Source organism: Oncorhynchus kisutch, linkage group LG7, assembly GCF_002021735.2.
Source record: "Oncorhynchus kisutch isolate 150728-3 linkage group LG7, Okis_V2, whole genome shotgun sequence".
Classification (NCBI taxonomy): domain Eukaryota; kingdom Metazoa; phylum Chordata; class Actinopteri; order Salmoniformes; family Salmonidae; genus Oncorhynchus; species Oncorhynchus kisutch.
Window position 1 is genome coordinate 15,926,403 of NC_034180.2, and position 13,238 is coordinate 15,939,640.

Here is a 13,238-nt window from a genome sequence, read left to right on the forward strand (position 1 = left end):
CTATTCAAACTACAGTCTGCCTTTGTGATGTTACAGAAAAACATTTGTAGTGGTCCTATGTGTAGCTGGTGTAGGGAGTCAGGCGTAGGACAGCAGATATGAGTAATCAAAGTACTTTACTCAAAAAATACAAATATACAAGGCAACAAATGATAGCCCACAAACATGGATCGAATTAAAATAGACAATCACTCACGAACACAACATGGGGAGCAGAGGATTAAATAATAAACAAGTAATTGGTTGAGTGAAGCCAGGTGTGATTAGACAAAGGCAGAACAAATGGAAAATGAAAAGTGGATCGGCGGTGGCTAGAAAGCCGGTAACGTCGACCGCCGAACATCGCCCGAACAAGGAGAGGGACCGAATTCGGCAGAAGTCGTGAAAACATTGTTGATCTGAAATGTGTATTGAACGCAGGTAAAACTACGTGTACGTTGTTCTCTAAAGTGCATAAAAATAACTAACGAACTAACTAACGAATAACTAACTAAAATAATGATTTTAGCATAATACAGTGCATTCGGAAAGAATTCAGACCCCTTGACATTTTGTATAGATTACAGCCATATTCTAAAAGGGATTAAATAACACGTTTTCCTCATCAATCTACACACAATACCGAGTAAATTCAAAGCAAAAACAGGTTTTTAGAAATGTTTGCAAATGTATAAAGAAAATTCAAAACCGAATTACCTTTTTTACATAAGTATTCAGATACTTTGCTATGAGACTCGAAATTGAGCTCAGGTGCATCCTGTTTCCATTGATCATCCTTGAGATGTTTCTACAACTTGATTGGAGTCCACCTGTGGTAAATTCAATTGATTGGACATGATTTGGAAAGGCACACACCTGTCAATATAAGATCCCACAGTTGACAGTGCATGTCAGAGCAAAAACCAAGCCACGAGGTCGAAGGAATTGACCGTAGGGCTCCAAGACAGGATTGTGTTGAGGCACAGATCTGGGGAAGGGTACCAAAAAATGTATGCAGCATTAAAGTTCCTCAAGAACACAGTGGCATCCATCACTTTTAATAAATGGAAGAAGTTTAGAACCACCGAGACTTTTCCAAGAGCTGACCGCCCGGCCAAACTGAGCAATCGGGGAGAAGGGCCTTGGTCAGGCAGGTGACCAAGAACATGATGGTCACTCTGACAGAGCTCTAGAGTTCCTCTGTGGAGATGAGCGAACCTTTCAGAAGGACAACCATCTCTGCAGTTCTCCACCAATCAGGCCTTTATGGTACAGTGGCCATATGGAAGCCACGACAGGCACATGACAGCCCGCTTGGAGTTTGCCAAAAAGCACTCAAACCATGAGAAACAAGATTCTCTGGTCTGATGAAATCAACTCTTAGGCCTGAATGCCAATTGTCACGCCTGGAGGAAACCTGGCACCATCCCTATGGTGAAGGTAGTGGTGGCATCATCATGCTGTGGGGATGTTTTTCGGCGGCAGGGACTCGGAGACTAGTCAGGATCGAAGGAAAGATGAACAGAGCAAAGTACAGAGAGATCCTTGATGAAAACCTGCTCAGGACCTCAGACTGGAGCGAAGGTTCACCTTCCAACAGGACACCGACCCGGGACAAGTCTCTGAATGTCCTTGAGTGACCCAGCCAGAGCCCGGACTTGAACCCGATAGATAGAACATCTCTGGAGAGACCTGAAAATAGATATGTGGCGATGCTCCCCATCCAACCTGACAGAGCTTGAGAGGATCTGCAGAGAAGAATGGGTGAAACTCCCCAAATACAGGTGTGCCAAGCTTGTAGCGTCATACCCAAAAATACTTGATGCTGTAAATCACTGCCAAAGGTGTAAATGGTCTGAGTACTTATGTAAATGTGATATTCCGTTATGTCCGTTTGCAGACATCAATCTATTATGTGTAGATTGATGTGGGGGAAAAAATATTTAATACTTTTAAGCTAAATAGTAGAATGCAGATTATTCAGTCAACGCTCCTATCAGTCCTAGACTATGGCGACATAATATTTTTAAACGCAGCTGCCACTTCATTAAAGCTGTTTATTATAGCACACTACACTTTATTATGGGTGACAATTTTAGTACTCATAACTGCCATCTCTACCAGAAAGTTGGTGGGCCCTCTTTGATGTCACATAGGTTGATACATTGCTATGTTTTCATTTAAAAAGCACTTTTACAAATAGTCACACTATACCTAACGTCTTTGCAAAACTTTAGACATACAAGTTACCACACGCGGTCTCAGGGATGGCTAACTTTCTAAATTCCTTTGGTCTCTACTGAGTTAGGTAAATCAGCTTTTCGCTTTCGTGCACCTTGTTATTTATACTTGTATATTGTAGTTATATTTGGATGTGTGTCTATTCTGTAATTTATGTAATTCGGGGCTCATCTGTAAAAAGGACCTTGGTCTCAGTATCACTCCCTGATAAAATAAAGGTTAAATAAATAGAAATATATATTTTTAAATTACAGCCCTAAGCAAAAGTAGAGGGCAGTGTGTCATGCCGCCCCCTGGGTCCTGCAGTAAGGCCACACAATCTGGAGGCGTGGGCATGGTCAGTCCCTTTGTGCCAGAACACACCCACCCACCTTCCAGCCCACCCAGACACATGCACACGCACGCACAGACACGTGGGATGTTTTAAAATTTTAAGAAACATATTAGTATCAATCATTGAACATTGAATTGGTTTGGGGTAAAAACGTAGGCCTAATTGTGTTTTTTAATAAGTCTATTGATGCACCCAAGCAATGGTAAGTAACATAATAAAAAAAATACCCATCGTAATCCATCAATTTAAAGTAGAGATATGTTGCATGAGCTCTGTCTCAATCTACCGCATCTGCCAATGGCGGCCTTCTGCATCTGTGGTGGAAGGGGTATGAGCTACAGCAGTGTTTGTCAGACCATGAGACATTCCCGAAAATCGGTCTAGTCACTAAAAAGTCTGTAGTGACCGAATGGTTTGGCCTACAAAAATCTACCCTGTGGAAAGATAATTCTCACACGAACACAATGGTGTTCTCTGTTTTGCTCTACGACCCTCATAAGCATCTAAAAGTAACAAGGTACTGGTTGAATTTTTTTAATTTAAGAATGGAGGTAGTTTTGTGCCAACAGAAAAAAGGTGTCAAATTTGAATCCAAAAAACAAAATATTTTCTGAGCTTTCTTATATCTCCTAGATTAAGGACAGACACTTCAAAACCTTATTCCTCATGTTTTATTTGTTGACTCTGTTTTGCCATTTATTAATGTGTTATTCAATGTGTTTCTATGGGCTATAGAAGTAAAGGTCAAATTCAATATTTTATCATATTATTTTATTTATTTATTTTTTGATACCTACAGGGGTCCTAAAATTTCAAATCAAATACCACCCCCGAGCCTATATGGTAATACATATCCAAACATATAGAGGCAGGTCCATAATTATTGGCAGCCTTGATAAAGATAAAAAAGACTGTATAAAAAAATTATGCAAATACTGAGCAATATTCTTGCTTCCACTAGTCCTGTGGTCTCGAACAGTCATTCTGATTCCCATTTAAAATAGCCTTTTGATTAAAATATCATCCATAATACTTTTGAGGTATTACTCAACATTTTAAAAAATTATGTTTTTCTTTCATGACTAAATACTAGGAAGTTTGAAGGCTGAGTGGAAGGGGAGCTTATATTCATGAGCTCGCCTTGACTGACAGCTCTTTGAAACGCCTATGTCAAGAAACTTGGATGCAGTGTTGCAGTAAAGTCATGTCACGCAAATTTGGTGACACGCAAAGCAACCTAAACAACATTGAATTAAAAAAAAATGAATCTCTTGTTTGGCATGACTCTTGCAGTTCACAGCAGCACTGATAGATGTGTTGACATGACAACTCAGAGTTTTGAGTGACCCTTTTCCCCCTTTTGTTCCATGCTGGCTGAAGACCAAGCTAGCCAGTAACTTGCTAACAGCATACACAGATGAAAGGGGAGACACATAAGTGTCTTTGCCATAGATGTAAACTTTTAATTAAATGTGCTGACACCTTACAGTTACATTTTGGACCCAGTAGAGTAGCTATCTAACTACAGTATATAAACCACATCCCTCTGCAAGCATGCCTTCTCTGATGTTGGTTACTTATTTAAATTATGTAAGAGAATATCATGTTACCATTGGGGGATTATCATTAGAGTTAGGGTGAAGCAATCCTATCCCCTTAATAATTCTGCCCCCTGAATCCAATTGTTTAACATGGGGGTGGGGACCTGTAACTTTCTGATCAAATTTGATCAATATAGAAGCAACAGTAATTTTTCATACTTTGGTCATCATAGTTCATAGGCCCCGAGACAATAACATCAAGCACTAATCCAAATCCATAAAGAAATGGTTAATTGACAACAAAATCAAATATACAGTACCTGGGCCCCATGCTGCACAGTATTTTCCAAAGAGGGGAGATGCTGCTAAGCTAACATGCTTACTGTGACTGTGAGAGTGTTTGTGAACCGGCGCAGCCGCTCAGCAGATCCATCCATCATGGCCATGGAGCTTTGGAGCGGCTTTGCTCTGCCGGCCAGCAGAGTTCGATCCATGGCTGGGGCCGAGGTTCAATTAAATAATCTGCCAGGTTTGTGATGGATAATTTGGGCTATGGGTCTATGTCATGTTTAACACCTGTTGTTCGAGATATTATGGTTGGGCTAAGAGTAGGTCTAGATGCTGAACTCGTGCTTGGTATTAGCCTATGACCTCCATACTCAACTGGACCACAGATTTTTTTTTTGTGACAAGGCCTGTGCTTTCCATGGTCCTGCTCCACGTGGTGTTCTTTTGAGTTCAGCTCTGAGGTTGTAGGCATGCCTCACGCTAAAAGCTTGCCTCTCCGTAGTCTGAAGTGGCTTCCACTCTGCTCTACTTCATCAATATAATTCAATGAAATTAACATCTATTCAATTATTTTAATCTGAATTACTTTATTCATCCATTTATGAGACATTGTCAGAGCACTGATCTGCACTGAAATAAAGGCAGGATAGGTGAAAGTAATATGGCGGAGGCCGGCTATGGAGGTAGGTAGCCTATTATTATTTTACTCACCTGTCCCGTTCTATGAGATCAGTTGAAGGAAAAAGGGGCCAGGAGAGAAATCTTCCACAGTCTATTGAAATCCACCCACGTGTCTGGAATATGAAAAAGCGCAGCGCCAGGCGCTGGCGGTCTCATCCAAGTGTCTCAGTTTTATACAAAACATTTATTTTTTCAATGTTTTAATACAAATAGGCTATGTAGGCCTATCTGGAGGTGCGTTTTGGGTTTGCGCATCACTTTGTAAACCATATAATTGTCAGTTAAGGAAGAAATGAGTAATTAGGCAACTTTTCCACATTACTGTTTGTGCAACACAGCTATGCAAATATTACCGTCTCTACCAATTTTTTAACTGTAGCCTATTCCAGACACACACGCCACGGCATGCTCTGTGAAAATCATGCCTTCACTGCTGTGTCTCTCCCAGACTACGCCTTTAAATGGGGCGCGCGCGGAGGTGGTGCTGAGGAGAGACCAGGAGAGGGCGGACCCGTGCGAAGTGTGTGTGAACATCCCGAGATCGGTCGCCAGTCGCATGGATCGAGCGCGCGGCTCTTGTGATGCACTGTAGCGGAGACCGACCGGAGAGAGACGGAGGAAAGAACAGCCCAATACCCCCGATTTAACGTCTGGTACTGTGTCAGAAGTCTCGCCTTAATCGGCACCGTGTTTATTCATTCTACTCGTTTTTTAAGTTTTTTTTTTTACCGAACCTGGATTTAAACATTACCGGAGTTTATTGTCGGATTATTAAGCATTGGATATTATCCCATAACTAAGGTCAGTCGTGCTCTATTTTCTACTTGCCAAAGGGCTCCTCTTGTCATGACTAGCAAACATCCAAAATATAGTTCTAATCGTTCCTTCGGAACACATTTGGATTGGAATGGGGATGTTAAAGTAGACATTTTGAACATGTTTGTAGTTTCGGCTGTCGACAGTCTGGAACAAGTTGGGACGTTGAGAACGTCGACATGTGGTCAATACTACCTAATCATAAACTAAGCATTGCACTATACTAGTAATTGACTGGAAACATAATGATATCGACGAATAAGGTCGATTTTGCTGCAGGGTGGTTTACGGGTAGGCCTATAAATGGGGCATTCCGGCCATGACGGCGCGGGTGATTCTCTGCCCATTCCCCGGTCAACGAGGCCAGGGTGACAGGCATGGACAAGCCCCGCGGGACTGACAGAATTACGGTCACATCGCTCAGCTCGTGGCCACAGGCAATATTTATAATCGGAATTACTCATATTTTATAAAACACAGAGCATTATAGGCATCATAACAAGCAAAAATGACACTAAATAAATGCTTGCTTAGGCTACGACTCTCTTCCAAACCACGCATTTAGTTCTCGCCTGAAAAGTAGCTTTGAATAATGGATACAGGGGTGTCCAGTGTCTTACGACCGCCAGCGTGCATGGGGCTATTTTAAAATGTCAATGACGGTTCAGAGTAAACAAATTAATTTAACGAACCGGTTCTGCATAGTCAGGGAAAACAACAGATGGGTTATGTCTAAAATAAGACAAAGAAATATGTATGTTTTGATACTGTGAGATAAAAGACAATTCAGACATGGGAATGCTGCTTTGAATTTGATATGGGGACATGACCTTCTATGTTCCATTGATTGCACCTACACTGCAGACACCATAATGGAGACCAGACATTTGGCCTCCCCCCTTTTCCCTCTAAAATTATATTATTCTACAGATGAATTCGTGTATGCTCATTTTAACGAAATAGACCCATCTCCATTTAGAATATCGTGGAGAAGAAAGCATTGTTGTCTTCGTATGGAATTTTTTTCTCCCACAGACATGGGTTGTTCATTTGTAGCAGATAAAACATACCATACAACCGGAAACAATAATATAACACGTTAGAGTCAAATATTTATCATCAGATGAGTCTGTATTTGTATTGTAAAAATAACGCAGGAAACGTGCTGTTTTTTTTAGACGGCGGGTAGAATTCGTTCCCTACGGAATCAAATGAGCTCGTGAGCTCTGCAGAACGTCGAGGGAGGGTGTTTTTAGGGTGCTGGTGATTTCCATGAAATCTGACATGTATGAACACGCTGGTGTTTTTTTTATTTGAAATGAACCATGTAATGCAGCCAATCTCTCACATTTTAGAAGAATGCATGTTGGATTTGAGATGATCAATATCTAACAGCTCACAAAAAGAGACAACAATTTTGCAGTAGAAATATAACGCCACTATTAACTCCCTGCATCTTTGTTTTAAATCATGCATTTGAACACCATTTATAGTTTCATGTTTTTGTCTTAAATCAGGAATAGATAAATTACTGTAGGAAAATCATGTAAGAGATCACAAAATGGTGGGTAAAATTGTCACGTTTTGACCTCATGATTTTTCTCCAATAAAGGTCTGATCAGCACCTTCGCCAGTCGTGATGAAATAGTAATAAAATCCACTGCAATTTGCCAGCAGAATTGGTGACGTTTGAAGTGAATTTATCATTGTGGCACACGTTCGATGTTTGGGATTTACAATGTAATAGGCTTAGTGAATACATCAGAATGCAGGGAAAACTCCTTATCAGGCTTTTTCAACGGGCAGAAATGCCTCAGAAATGGGCGTGACCCCTGTGAAATGCGTCTCTTTTCTCACACAGCAAGCAAGGCCTAAAAGGTAGCAGCAGTCCAATGCACTACTATAGAATTATAGTTGAAATAGAGATTCTATCAATGTTTTATTTTATTGGTACATTAAAAAAAACATGATTCACCATTTAATAAGAAAACAATATTTTATCTAGATAAAATGCCGTTCCCCCCCCCACACAAAATATACACTTTTTTGTTTTACGTTAATGTTTTCCACGGATATTATTACACCCAACTATTAGGCCTAAATGCCCGTTAAATAAAATATGATAGCCACTATATAAAGACATATCTGTGTTATTAAATAATTTCATGAAAGTAGGCCTAGGCTAATCGACATTTCTCCCATTTAGGCCAACACAGAAAGACACAAGAAAGATGAATTCAATATTTAAGTGGTGTAGGCTATGCGGTCGTGCTATGCGCATTCCCTGCCCTGCTCCTGTGGTTATTGTGCGGTTGTGTGATTTGGCTGTACTGTCTGCGGGGTGCCGGGCGGTGGTTGGTGCGTGGTTTAATTTGGCTGTCCTGCTTTCTGGGCGCTGGTTGGCAGGCGATTAACTGCTCTGACAAATCAACCGAAAACGGCCAAGGGCTCTCAAGGTAACGTTAATCCGTATGGGCGGGAGAGGGGGAACAATATTACTCACATAATAGGCTACCACTCACAATATCATTGAGGATGCTCCTTTTTCCATATAAATAAATACAAAACAGTGTTTCAACGTTTAAAATAAAATTGTATGATGATTCTAACATATTTTTGACGCAGATTAAACATGTCCTATTATGTTTGTCTGAATGCGTAGGCCTATTTCACACGAAATGTAATGTAGTTCAAATAATAACATATTTAACGGGCGTGATTAAAGATGCCGAGGGAGGAAAAATATTCTCCGGTTGTAGAAATTGCGTCATGCCTTCCTAAATAAAACGACGTTCAACAGCTCACAGTAATTTCATGCTTCTGAGAAAGGCCCTGCAATTTCATCTAATTCATTTTGCACAGGCCTATTTGTTGTGTGTGTGTGTGTGTGTGTGTGTGCGCGCGCTCGCTCGCGTGCCTATACTTGTTGGTGTGCGTGTGCGTATGTGTGCGTAAAACTACACACACACACACACACACACACACACACACACACACACACACACAAGGACGAATTACACATAGGTGTCAAATGACCGAAACAAAATTGAGGGTGCAAGAGATTATATAGTTCACGTAAAGCAACATACTAACAATTATAATAAAAACAATTTCTATTGCACCATTTATAACAAATATAAAATAGATTTTTTTACTTTTGTCAAATGAAAGGTGTTTACTATATGTTCTCTGGGGTGCATGCTGAGTCTTCCCCTACTATGCAGATGTTGCTACAGAATGATGTATGGTAGAAGTAGACTAGTGAAATGATTAAGAATATCACCAGCATTATTATTCATAGTATGTCTATACATGCATGTAGACATGGGTTAGTATTGGTTGTGTGTGTTGCTGCAGAGTGATGTAATGCAGGTTAAGGATGATTTGAATTAGATAAATGAAGATAAAGATCAACTAGATTCATTTAAACAGGAATTTTCTCTGTGGTGTGAGGACTGGCCCAGCATATGCATTAACTGTGTGTGTGTGTGTTTGGCTGAGCAAGTGTTGCAGTAGAGTGATGTAATGCAGGAGACGGGGTGTTATTAATCGTTTAGAACGATAGATAAATCAAACAGGGTTTTTCTTGGATGCAGACCTCGGTTGATTGCTTAGTGTTGGTAGCATCGTTGCAGTGTGTGTGTGTGTGTGTGTGTGTGTGTGTGTGGCAGCAGTATATTGCTAGCAGTGTTTGTGGGTGGGTGGGTGGGTGGGTGTGTGTGTGTGAGTGTGTGTGTGTGTGTGTGTGTGTGCGTGTGTGTGTAGCAGTGTGGGGGTGATGTAATGCAGGAGAGAGGTGCTGCAGCAGAACGGCTCTCCCCTCCCTTCCGTCCCCCGTCACCCAGAGGAGGTGTGTCTCTGTCTCTCTTCCTGCAGAGAGCTGAATGCCCACTCTCTCTACTCATGCTGGGCACCGGGCTGGACTCATGGCTCTGCCCGTCTGGCTGTGGCCACTTGTGCCCACTGAATACTAGAATACTTAGGGGGGGGGGGGTATTTTTCTCCCTATACTCCCTTCTTTATGGTGAAACTGGTGAAATCATGTCCGTTTGATCATATTCTAAAATGGACCAATCTGTCAATTTTTCCCTTCTTCTACCCAGGCTGTGCACCAGTCTGCACCTATGTCTCTGCCTGTCTGTCTGTAGCTGGTAGGATATATTAACAAATGGACCCCCCCCTCCATTTTTTAGATCACAAGTGTGACGAAATTGGATAGGTGTAAGCAACATGGTGGGGAACTTTGCCTCCACCCACTCAATGCTGTAGCATGAATGATTATTTAGGCTGTGCCTGTTTGTCTGTACCTGTCTGTGTGGCTGTGTAAATACTGTTACAAATACATTTCCTTCCTCCCTCTCTCCCCCTTCCCTTCTTTCCGTCGCTACTTTCTCATCCCATTCTTTCTTAATAATAATGATGTAACAAAACATAGTATGTGTATTATTTGGTCTGTATCTGGTCTTATTCATTGTAATTGCTGATGTCGGACACAATTGAGTAAAGTGTGTTGTTTAGTCTGTGCCAGCCAGGCTGTACAAAAAGACAAATCCTCCCTCTCTTTTCTTTCTCCCCATCCCTTCCTTTGCTCATCACTGAAACTAAATTGGATAGGTGAGAACAATTTAGGGGGAGCCTTGCTTTCCCCCAATGCTCTTAGATTAGTCATTAGACAATAATGATTTAGACGGTGTCTGTTCACCAGAAAATACATCCTCCCCTCTATTAGTCTCTCTCTTGCTCTCTCATACCCATCCCACACACATGACTGGTTTAGTTCTGGCTTGCCGTATTGGTGGTGATGTCATCCACACACCGTTCCAGGACTGTGTACCCCCTCCATATCAAAGAGAGAGAGAGAGAGAGAGAGAGAAAGTGTGTGTACTGCAGGGGAGCGAAGGTGTGTGTATATTTGTGTGTGTAGGTTGGCAGCAGGGATATAGGTGACTCACTGTTTATAGGGTGTGTGTGTGTAAAGTCTGCGTGGAGGATGAGATGTTTGGTGGAGGACTGGGAAATTGGAGAATCTCACAGAAAAATGTGTGTGTGTGTGAGAGAGAGAGAGAGAGAACGCATCCTCCTCTTCTGTTATATCAGCTGACTGCCACAGAGGACATTTTGTTCCAGCATCCAGAGTGTGTGTGAAGCCATGGCAGTGTGTGTACTCAATGCACCTGCAGTGGTACTAGACACATCAGTGAGGTGTGTCTGTTTGACAGTCAGGGCCAATGAAGAGACCGCTCTTATTAACATGGCTCTCTCAGATTCCCTCCCCTGCCTTCCATCCCTCCGCTTATTGTTTTCTAATGGGAGGCCAAACCCCGGCTGCTTTTGTCCCTGTGTGTGTCTTCCCTGTGAGGAGCGGCGGACTCCTATCAATGGGAACAATGGTCCATGCAGTTTAGCCTTTTAACCCCTGCCCATCCACCTGCAACAAAAGAACACACACACACACACACACACACACACACACACACACACACACACACACACACACACACACACACACACACACACACACAGCAGGGAGAAGGTGTGTGGGCTACTGCCAGGGTGAAGTATCAGTTACGAGACCCCCCCCCCCCCCACGCCCAGTGTGTTCCGGTCCAGTGGGCCCATGCTGACTGCTGGGGCCTTTGTCCTGTGGTACCGAGCCGAGGGCTGAGACTGTTGGCAGGGACACAGGGTGCCTATTAGGTTAGATGCCTATTCGGTTACCCTCTGTATGGGGCGGTGGAACTTAACCCTGCTTATTGTTATCGTAATACTTGAAGTCCCTCTCAACATGGGGGAGAACTATAGCTGCGTTTAACTGGCCTGGATAGGTATACTAAACCATACTGGGTAGAAGCCAAACTTTCTATGTGTGTGTTCCTGGTGAGTGTAGGCTACTGTAGATATCTCTGGTCGTGGGGCAGGCTGCTGATGGCCAGACGCTGGCTTGTCATTACATCACTACAGTGTCACAGAGCAGTATATCCCAGCGATGACACACATCAAGCTGATATGTCAGCAGGGATTTGACTGTGTGTCTGAGAGTAGCGCTGGCGTACTGTACACCCTGGCTTCTATTTGGGTTGGGGAGCAGTGGCGACAGTGTTGAACTGGGTGGTTCTCTCACTCGCTTGCTCTCTCTGTCCATCGATCTCAATTTCTCTGTCTTTTTGGTTTCTCTATATCTGCATTTTGGAGTAGTGCAAGCCTATGGTTATCTAGAACCTCATCTGTGTCTCAAGATAGATGGAAATGTGGGTCAACTTAGTGTGTATTTTGTTACCTCGAGGACAGCTCTCATGAATGAATCCTAAAAGGACTTGGCATAAACTGTTACATGTCATTAAAGGAGAACTCCACCCTATGTTTTGGTATTTGTTTAATTGTTGATATAGTCCCAAAATACAGAAATCTGGCCCGTAAAAATGCATTTTCAGTAGGCTAGCCTAGAACAGTTTGGCGATAGAATGAAACACAAACATTTCTAAAGAAATTACATCAACCAGACCCTGAATCTTGTGTTTAATATTACAAAACTCAATGTTTGATGGGACTAACGATCGGATCGTTAGGTTAGGAAACATGTTAGCAACAATCTTGACGCAAAGAATAAATTCACCGGGGAGAAATGGAGGGAATTGTCCAACACATGGTCACATGGTCTCTCTAGACGTTGTACCTGTTTAGGCGTTGGGGTCTCTCTTGTCTCTGGCCCTGCGTATTTAGGTCTCTAGTATTCTAGTGTCTCTCCTTCCTTTGTTTTGTGGTTTCTCTCTGTCCATCTGTAGGGTGCAGTCAGCAGAATGCCCCGTTCATTCCCCTGGCCATCAGATAAGGGCCATCTCTGCTGGCCTGATTGATAGTCGGGGGCTGCCAGCAGAATAATGGTGCTAATTTTCCTAGCAGATGACAGATAGGGCCTAGACCTTTACAGAGGGGAAAAAAACTGCCACTTTTAATTAGGTTTGTTGACTGGTAATTGTATCTCTAACATCAGATACAATGAATTATGCACACAGATCCTGCTATTTTATTTGTTATGGTTCAATAGTACAGTATTTGTCTGTGTTTCCAAATTGGCATGTCTTCACATGTCCTTAGCAGTTTTTAGTGATGGCTCGTTTGCAAACGTACGTCTCTTTTTGGTGAACGACGAGAATCGCATCGGTAAAAGAGCCGTTTATTTGGCTCCCTGATTTGCATAGTGCTACTTAACTGCTTTTCTTTTTTTTTAGCTTCAAACAACGATTATCTGCATAGAAGTAACAGTCATTCTCTGAAGGTGATGAATCCTTACTACAGAAACAAAAGTGAGGAGAGCGTTTGTAAAAAAATATATCTTATTTGAACACGCATATCACAAT

At 42.1% G+C, this 13,238-nt stretch overlaps 1 protein-coding gene across 21 annotated transcripts in view; it reads left to right on the forward strand.

The window, feature by feature from the left end:
• Nucleotides 1-5,518: 5,518 nt before the first annotated feature.
• The window catches only part of nrxn3a (neurexin 3a), a 426,603-nt gene continuing 418,883 nt past the window's right edge, over nucleotides 5,519-13,238 (forward strand). For 6 of the 21 annotated variants that reach the window (XM_031828537.1, XM_031828539.1, XM_031828541.1 and 3 more), the window contains exon 1: nucleotides 5,525-5,865. The gene's annotated coding sequence lies outside the window, so the exon portion shown is untranslated. Of the gene's footprint in view, nucleotides 5,866-13,238 lie in introns of all 21 variants that reach the window. The other 15 variants (XR_004210563.1, XR_004210557.1, XM_031828538.1 and 12 more) reach the window with 6 other exon arrangements.